The following is a 9,325-nucleotide window of genomic DNA, read 5'->3' on the forward strand; positions in this document are numbered from 1 at the left end:
GTTTATCCTGTTACCATAAAGATGTGTATCCTCAAGAAGATAATTTTTATGATGCATGTGCATATGATAGAATTCTAAATTTAATAAACAGGTCTAACTCTTTAATATTAGCCACCAACAGAATTATCTAATTTCACTACAAGAGACTAGCTCTCTAAATGCACTGAAAAACTCAAATCTTCCGTAAACAGAAAGACTTAGATCTCTGTTTAATAGACATAATCACTAAGAATCATTGTACATTGTAATTATCAAAACTAGGAAAAAAATCAATATTTCTGCATGCAGATGCCAACTTGTCATTAAAAAACGTATAATTGTGAATTGGTGAATACATAAAAAGTCTATCGTAAAATTATGAAACATACTAACATCGTACAATATTACAGGAAGAAAAGTTTATGGCAATTTGGGTCAAATGAATGATATACTTACTTCATCCCGAGTGAACACAACGTTAGCATCATTCTCTGGGTTGATGAATCGAATATCCTTCATGTTACTTTTCTCTTTCAATACATGGATTCCACTATACATGAATGGGAACCCAAAGTCAACCTCTGCATGGTTCCACTTATTTTCTAAAAGTGCTTTTGTTGTTTTTGGATTTCCAAACTGTTAAATTTGAATTTCCAAATTCTATCATCTACCGAAGTTGTTACTAGGTTGAGTCACGACCAGGTCGCTCTCTTTAAGACGTTTCGTGGCACTACCCAAAGTTGTGCAAGGTAGACTATCAACCACGCCGCCTCCAGGATAAAACAAGCCCAGCTACAACTGTTCGATTAACTACTGCACTGTAGAAAAATCGTTCGAGAATTACACCCTCAAAATATGGCTCAATCGTTTGATCGAAGCCACTCGATACGGTACGTAACCACTCTATTCGAAACCGTTCAAATTAATATGGTATTATTACCATTCTATTATGGTGCTGAGACCACTCAAATATGGTGTTACCACCATTCTAACTTCTCCAAAACATGAATATGGCACTACGACCACTCAAATATGGTGATACCACCATTTCTCCTTAAAATTATTAAAATAATATATATACTGTTAAGATCATTCTTTAATATGATCTTAATAGTACTCTATATTCCGAAGAATCATATATTATCGAAGGGAATATGAACTTAAGACCAAGGGACTATGGTCTTAAGAACACTCTTAATACCGAAGGGACAGAAAGGAGTAGAAGCAGAAGAAACTTGTTAAAAAACAAGTCGGAGGGAGAAGAGAGGAAAAAACACAGGAAGCATCGACTGTGAATTTTCGGTGCAAAGAATCAAATGGGGTGAGCTCTCCTTTTATAGGGAGAGTTTGTAACAAAAAACGAGTGACTTGGGGATTAAGTCTGCTTAATCCTTAAGCAAACGCGTTTTGTTTCTTAATTGGATATATCCGGAAGTTTCTGGATATGCTTTTGGATCGGATCGGATCGTAACAAATTTATTTGTTACGCGTAGCGCTTACGGATAATGATTAAATTAATTAATTAATTAATTTAACATTTTCAAGTGACAAAAAAATATATATCAATTTTTTTTTAAGCGTTCACCCGTTCATAAAATTGGGTACCCCAAGGGCACACCCTTGGAGGTCACTTTTCCCATATATAAACACTTACTAGTTGGGGTGACCCTTCAATGTGGGACATTTTTAAGTCACACCCACACACTAGTTTTTTCATAGTGTTTTTCTTTCCAATTTTCTTCACTAGAATTAACTAGTGTTCCAACAATCCCCCACTTGACTTCAAAATGGTTTCGAGAAATAACGTAAAACGTTTCCATAAGATTTGCTAATATACAAAGGTGTCGCCAACAACTTGAACCTTAGCATAGTGGAAGGTATTCTGATTTAACAAGAGTTGCTTACAGCATTGAACTCTATCTCAGACATAGAATCCACACACAAACCTTTTCATAGGTGTATTCTAAAAGCCCGTGCGTTTTAAGGCCCTGCACGTGTATCCCGGTTTTAACGAATGCTCTAGGAATTCTGCCTCGAAATTCCATAGGACTGGCCTAAGTTCCACATTCGTATAGGTGAGTCTATCAAGGGTACTCCTGTAGCTGTGTACCCCACTCAACATAGAGTATAGATCTCATTGAGAGTTACTATTACCTCATCCTTCTTTCGCTGCAGGATCATGCTTTCTATATTCTTTCTCTCATAGCATGTTCTACCACTTCATGACTTGTTTTTACCCATTGAACCTATTTCTTGGGATCTCCAGTCATGTAGGTCGGGTTACCATCACTTGTGGGCTATAGGCATTAGTCCCATCCTACTGGATGTTTCTTGGACTTTCTCTCTATTAAGTCCTTTCGTCAAAGGATCAGCTAAGTTTTCATTCGTACGTACAAAATCAACTCTAACCGCTCCATTTAGAGATACATTCTCTAATCGTGCTATGTTTTCGCCTTATCTGTCGTCTCTTACCATTGTAATAACGATTCTTAATCTTTGCAATAGCCGCGGTACTATCGCAATGAATTAACACAGCCGGTAACGGTTTCTCCCATGAAGGGATTTCAGCTAGCAAGAATCTTAGCCAACTTGCTTCTTCACTAGTTTTCTCTAGTGTTCTCATTTCAGATTCATTCCATAGTGGACTGAGTCAATATCATTTGTTTTAACAAACAACTCCTCTAGTGATGCTCAATGTGCAAACACTAGTCGCTAAATATTCATCTGAAAGACGTTCTATTTTTATATCTTGTACCATTTAGGTTCAATATGTTACTCCTAGTGAAGTAATCTTAGAGTCATAGTCTTCTCATGACTCTTTCTATAGCATGGCAATGCTTTCCATCCGTCTACTAGTAAACTTGCACAAGAGTTTCACGACATCGACAATGTCGGATCTAATACATTCAGTGGCATACCTAAGTGCTGTCAATGATGCTCGTATATTCTGTTTTTCTAAATCCATCTCAAGTGTTCTTACACTTGGATCATAATATATGATTGCAAGTTTACGGTGAAATAATTACATTTCTTTAAGATATTCTCAACTTGTGAGATTTATCAAAAAAGTTATCTTTTCTGATCTAGTAATCTTGAAACCAAGAATTACTTCAATTTTTGTTTAGGTCTTTCTTATCAATGTTGTTGATAAACAATGATTTCACATCATTCATAACATGAATCTTTAAATCAAATATGAGCAAGTCGTCTTCATAGAGACATATGATCGTGCAAATATTATTTGTCACTTTCATTCAATTTATACTCATTCGATAACATTAGAATGTCAAATTTTTTCATGCCATTCCTCAGGAGTTTATTTTAGACCATTCAAATAATTATCTAACTTACAGACCTTGTTTTCTTGTCCATGAATTGCAAAATTTTTCAGGTTGTTCCATATAGACTTGTTCTTCTAGTTCACCATAAAAAGGCAACTTTCACATCCTTTTGGAGTACTATCGAGTTATAAACGGCGGCTAAAGGGACTAGTACTCTTATGGATATGATTTTAGTGACTGGTGAATGAATGTCGAAGAAGTCTATATTTTTCTCTTTGTCTAAAACCTTTGACTACAAGGAAAGCCTTGTATTCATAAACCGTACCATCAGGTTTTAGTTCCTTTTTTTCAAAAATCAAATACAACCGATTGGTTTTGCAACTATGAGACAAGTCAACCAAGTTTCATGTTTTGTTAGACTCTAGAAAATTCATTTCATCGTTTATTGCTTTTGCCATAATTCAGCATCCAATGAGGATATAACTTATTTAAGGCTTAATGAATCTTCTTCCAATGTATAAACCAAGTTCATACTCTTTAGCAATTTTAGCTTTCTTATCTCCTTGAGGTTCTATAACATCTTGTATGATGTTTTCATAACTATTTCTAATTACATGAATGTGATTAGATATAGTGCCCCCACTAGTTCTTAATTTTTAAAGGGAAATTTATTTTGCCCCCACTAATGTCGTGCTCCCATTAGAGCCCCCACTAGTGCCCCCACTATTCTTTAGTTAAAGGGGTAAATATTTACATAGAATTCGACATCTTTTAAATTCTATGATCACTTTAACATTTAGGTCATAAAACCTATATGTTTCGTTATTTATCGCATACCCGATGAATACACATTCATAGGCTCTACTAGTGAGTTCAACTCTCTTGGGGTCCAGGATCTTAATATAGTCCAGACAATCCCAAGTTCGAAAAATAAGACAAGTTGGATTGTCTTTTCTTCAAAAATTTCTCAATTAGAATTTTTGTTCTTAGACTTGGGTACTCTATAAATTTCAATTTTCGTTATAAAAAATTGAACATTCAAGCATATCAATTTTATTTTTCCAAAGTTCACAGTCATCAATAAATATGATAAAAATATTATTTTATCATTTCTATTTTATGTGTCATCAAATTAACACATATCATTATGTTTAGAGATTCATATCCTCTAAATTCTAATTTATATGAACTTTTGATTCATATATCTTGACTGCAATAAATAAAATTGTTTAATTATATAACTTTGGAATTAAGTCCAAGTTACTCAAGTTTTAATATTAAACGCTTGTTCGTGATCAATTTTGATATGTCAAATATTAAAATCACACAACTAATAACATAGAAGGAGAATTTAATTTTTAACATACCATCAAAGTGCAATCTTTTTCCACAAGAGTGCATGGTACACAAGTCTCTCTTTAAGTCTGAGTCAACTCAGTCTTATTCAATAGAAATCTGAAATTCAGATTCTTTCTTAAACATAAATAGAATTTCACAATTCCATTTATTTTCCTTATTGCATATTTACAAGTTTGGATTATGTAAAGCGATCGATGCATATGTTTATCAATTCTTGTTAAAGATTTGAAAACCAGTACGTGATATCAATGTTTAACAAAACACTTTTAGAATTCACCATAACAAAATAACAACCTTGCATTATTTTATTTTCCGCTCCAAACAATTTTTTTTATGTTTTGTAACAAACTAAACTTGTTTGGTTCTGTAACAAATAATTTGTTTTGTAACAAATTATTGTTTTCATCAAATAAATTTTTAGTAACTAATAATTTGTTTTTGTAACAAATTATTGTTTTCATCAAATAAATTTTTAGTAACTAATAATTTGTTTTGTAACAAATTATTGTTTTCATCAAATAAATTTTTAGTGTTGTTGATTGAAACAACAATCACTTCATCGTTTCATTCGAAAGATGTAAATCTATAGCTTGATTTATCCTTAATGTATTTAGGGACAACTTAACCTCAATAAGTAACTTCTCCGGTAGACATAGCATATCGAAACGTCTTAAAATTGTTGTTTTTGGATTTCCAAACTGTTAAATTTGAATTTCCAAATTCTATCATCTACCGAAGTTGTTACTAGGTTGAGTCACGACCAGGTCGCTCTCTTTAAGACGTTTCGTGGCACTACCCAAAGTTGTGCAAGGTAGACTATCAACCACGCCGCCTCCAGGATAAAACAAGCCCAGCTACAACTGTTCGATTAACTACTGCACTGTAGAAAAATCGTTCGAGAATTACACCCTCAAAATATGGCTCAATCGTTTGATCGAAGCCACTCGATACGGTACGTAACCACTCTATTCGAAACCGTTCAAATTAATATGGTATTATTACCATTCTATTATGGTGCTGAGACCACTCAAATATGGTGTTACCACCATTCTAACTTCTCCAAAACATGAATATGGCACTACGACCACTCAAATATGGTGATACCACCATTTCTCCTTAAAATTATTAAAATAATATATATATTGTTAAGATCATTCTTTAATATGATCTTAATAGTACTCTATATTCCGAAGAATCATATATTATCGAAGGGAATATGAACTTAAGACCAAGGGACTATGGTCTTAAGAACACTCTTAATACCGAAGGGACAGAAAGGAGTAGAAGCAGAAGAAACTTGTTAAAAAACAAGTCGGAGGGAGAAGAGAGGAAAAAACACAGGAAGCATCGACTGTGAATTTTCGGTGCAAAGAATCAAATGGGGCGAGCTCTCCTTTTATAGGGAGAGTTTGTAACAAAAAACGAGTGACTTGGGGATTAAGTCTGCTTAATCCTTAAGCAAACGCGTTTTGTTTCTTAATTGGATATATCCGGAAGTTTCTGGATATGCTTTTGGATCGGATCGGATCGTAACAAATTTATTTGTTACGCGTAGCGCTTACGGATAATGATTAAATTAATTAATTAATTAATTTAACATTTTCAAGTGACAAAAAAATATATATCAATTTTTTTTTAAGCGTTCACCCGTTCATAAAATTGGGTACCCCAAGGGCACACCCTTGGAGGTCACTTTTCCCATATATAAACACTTACTAGTTGGGGTGACCCTTCAATGTGGGACATTTTTAAGTCACACCCACACACTAGTTTTTTCATAGTGTTTTTCTTTCCAATTTTCTTCACTAGAATTAACTAGTGTTCCAACAGCTTTGTCCATATTATCATTGAAGTTTTCCACTTGCATATGCAAAAGATGCAAATGATATGTCCGTGGTCTGTTAACAGTCTTCCAACCAAGTGTATTGAAAAATGTAATTCCGTTGATGATTACTTTTACAGGATGGTAAGAATAACTCCATGTATGTGGAGAAACAACACAGAGAGCTATGGCTGGAAATTTGCCACAAAACCAAAAAGAAATTGACATTCCTGCCTCGTATTGGTGGTCGAACCACTCTGGAATCTTTGCCCGTGGCAAACGAAACCGAGTATTTCCAGCCTCATGTAATTTCTATTAGTCATAAATAATTAGTGTAAGTTTAACTATATCAAGAAGAATATAAAATGCATTACAAATAAAAACAAAATAAATCATAACCTGATTTAGTAATTTGCTTTTGCACGACGAAGACAATGACTTGCAGTTTAGTGCAGATAACTCTCTTAAGCATGGAGGAATCCCTTTAATTTCGTTAAGTTCCTCACAATCATCCAAGACAAGGTTCCATAAAAATTGACACTTTTCTATAGATTTAGGAATAATTGTGAGTTGATTGTTAGTTAGGTGTAATTCTTTCACATTGGCAAACAACATAAGAGTTTTTGACAATAATTCATCTGAAAGTTTAGCATTCCTGACACAAATATACTTTACATTTGAAGATTGCATTGATTTCACTTTTTTTTCGTTCATGATGGTAAGCTTAGGATCATTTCCATCTGATCGGTTATAATACTCACAGTCACATGGGTGAAATGTTGGAGGCTGAGTAAGATTCTGAAATGGAAACGGTGATTCTTTACCGGGAGTGACATCCAAGAGGAGTCCTGGAAAACTCTCGAGACTATAACAACATGAAATATTGAAATTTTCCAATGAAGTCAAACTAAGTTGTGGCATACTCCTAAGCATGATGCAGAATTCAATATTCACGAATTTAAGTTTATCCAACAACCCATCCCCCACACTTGAAAAACTCTCGAGCATAAAACAATTTGAAAGGTCAAGTTTTTCTAGCAAATCCAACTTAAGAGGAGGAATACTTCTGAGACTGTGACAATTTTTAACAAGCATGGTTTTAAGTTTTCCAAGAAACCCGTCCACCACAAGTGGAAAATTCTCAAGACTATAACAACATGAAAGGTCAAGTGTTTCTAGTGAATCCAACTTGAGAGGTGGAATACTCCTGAGACTGCGACATTTTGTAACAACCAGGTGTTATACCCTAATTTTGGACCTAAAAATACTAACTCAATTCATCTTATCTTGCATTTCAAGCCATTTGATATGTCTCTGATCAATTGCATCTTTATCTGCATTTTATTTCAATGTTATTTGCAAAATTTACATGCAAGGGTATTTTAGTCATTTCCTATGTCAAATTTCTCTCAGTCTTTCAAAACTTTGTTTGAGTCCTTTCAAATAGGTTGAATAAGTCTTTGTTTCATTCTATGTCAAAATCCAGTTCAAAATTTGCATTTGAAGTCATTTTGAGTCAGTTTTGCCCCTAGGGGCATTTTAGTCATTTCAAGTGTCAAGTCACTGCTTTAATCCTAAAAATTGTCTCTGAGTCTTTTAACTTTGTTTGTACAGACTCTTGCTTCATTTTCCTGTTAAAAATCCATTTTAAATTTGCATCTGAGTCATTTTTCAGTCGTTCTAGCCCTAGGGGCATTTTTGTCATTTCACACGAAACTTCGGCAGAGAGGTACTTTAAAGTACCTCATTTAGGCCATTTGTTCGTTTTAGTCCGTTTTGTCAATTTTAATCGTTTCACTTTACGTTATTTTCCAATTACCAATTTTAATTCATTTTATTTTATTTTTAAGTCCTAAATTTCTAAATTTGCATTTTAGTCCTTTTTTTTTTCCAAGTCATTAGTCCAGTACATGTGTCAGTCCCTCATTTGTCCAAGAGTTAGTTATGCCACATGTCATGTTCATATTGGTCCAGGCAGTTACACATCAGCTATAAAAGCTGACTCAATGGTCAAAGTCAAGCAGATCCATTCAACACATTACAACTCAGCACTAACAACTTTTTCTTTTCTCTCTCTCTTTCATTCAGATCAAAACCGTAAAAACCTTCAAGAACAAGATGAAGATTCATCTTCATCTTCAACCCTAACCGAACCAAAATCACCACAAAATCCTCCAAATCCTCTCAATTTCATATCAATTTTCATCAATTCAACCATAACAGATTCATTTCAGCAAGCATCTCATCGAAACAGGTTCCAAATTCGACAAATTTTAACAAAATTCGATTGAAAATTACGAAGGTTCCACAAAATTTGCAGAGGCTCTCAGAAGCATCATCATCATCGAGCAAGAATCGCACCAATTCTGCAATTCAAAGTGCGAATTCGTCACGAAGTGTGACAAACTCCAGCACCGATCACAGAGGCGCGTGTAGATCAGAGAAGAAGAGGAATTCGAAGCTTGGAGCGAACCAGAGAAGAAGAAAGATCGAATTCGAATCCAGTTGCAACACCGAATCCAGCAAAGTCTCAGAATCGCAGAATCAACACGAAGGATCGCAAGTTCAACAAACTCGCAACCTAACAAGAACAACACGCATCAGAAAAGCTCAGAAGTTCAAAGATCCAAACAAATCCAGAGGTAATTACTCATTTCATTTCCGTACACGTTTGATTAGATCTAGACGAATTCATAGTTGATTTCAAAGATCCGAGTGCAGAACTGAAGAGAGGAGGAGAAGAGAAGCATATTCCATAAAAAAATTTAAGAAAAAGAACCAGTTAAGCCTTCCGATGCGGTGGCGCCGCCGCCGGAAACCGGCCAGCCGCCGCGTCAGAACTTCTGTCTTCTCCTTCTCCGTCCAAGCATTTCTAGAGAGAAGG

The 9,325-nt window shown here is 34.6% G+C and overlaps 1 pseudogene across 1 annotated transcript; it reads right to left on the bottom strand.

Annotated features, from left to right (window-relative positions):
* Positions 1–275: 275 nt before the first annotated feature.
* LOC146917786 (uncharacterized) lies at positions 276–7,770 on the bottom strand (annotated as a pseudogene). Its single transcript, XR_015015885.1, has 3 exons — positions 6,841–7,770; positions 6,426–6,753; positions 276–590 (listed from the first exon to the last, which is right to left on the bottom strand). The product of XR_015015885.1 is annotated as an uncharacterized LOC146917786 (transcript).
* Positions 7,771–9,325: the final 1,555 nt, after the last annotated feature.

This window comes from Medicago sativa, chromosome 6 (genome assembly GCF_051527215.1).
Source record: "Medicago sativa cultivar Bolivia chromosome 6, Bolivia_mono, whole genome shotgun sequence".
NCBI classification, from domain to species: Eukaryota; Viridiplantae; Streptophyta; class Magnoliopsida; order Fabales; family Fabaceae; genus Medicago; species Medicago sativa.